Source organism: Salmo salar, chromosome ssa04 (genome assembly GCF_905237065.1).
Source record: "Salmo salar chromosome ssa04, Ssal_v3.1, whole genome shotgun sequence".
Lineage (NCBI taxonomy): Eukaryota > Metazoa > Chordata > Actinopteri > Salmoniformes > Salmonidae > Salmo > Salmo salar.
This window is the reverse complement of record NC_059445.1, coordinates 42,465,052-42,465,746: the sequence shown is the minus strand read 5'-3', so window position 1 is coordinate 42,465,746 and position 695 is coordinate 42,465,052.

Sequence of the window (695 nt, the reverse complement as noted above, 5' to 3'; positions counted from 1 at the left end):
TATCTGGTCGTAGTCTGTGTTACTAGTCTCAGACATCAATTTAGTATTTTTGGTTTAGAGATGATGACCATTTATGTTTTTAAATTCAACTGTCTTGGAATTCATTTTGTGGATCCAGGAAATATGTGTGACATACATTATCAATTGTATTATTGAGAGTTGACAGAAATGGCCTGTAGTATTATTACGCTTCCAGCAGGGGACAGTAGGGTGCTTACCAGTACTAGGCCAACGGGAACAATGAGCCATTGAAAACCAATGGCTATAATGTGACTCATTGTGCCATTAATCAAAACGATCCTTGAGTGGATCATTTGCATAGGAAATTGTGATATATTGAGCATGACACAGATGGAACGCTAAATCAAAACCATTCCATCAATTACAATCTGCAGCCTTGGAAGTGCCCCAAGAGGCCTGAGCCTGCCTTCGGTGAGAACACACACACACTGGAATGGATGAAATGTATACGTGAGCAGATCCATCCAGCCCTTTCACACAGATACACACAAACTCTTGGCAGACCCAAAAGCCCTGCGAACAGACCACACATACAGACTTCGTCTTGCATTCCTCCACCAAGCTTTTAAATAAAGAACAGTAGAGAAGGGCAGCTCTACTCGTGTCAGTCAATACAGTGAGGTTGATTTCATGGCAGATGTACCACTTTTTATTCCCCTGCCGTCAAAATGTAA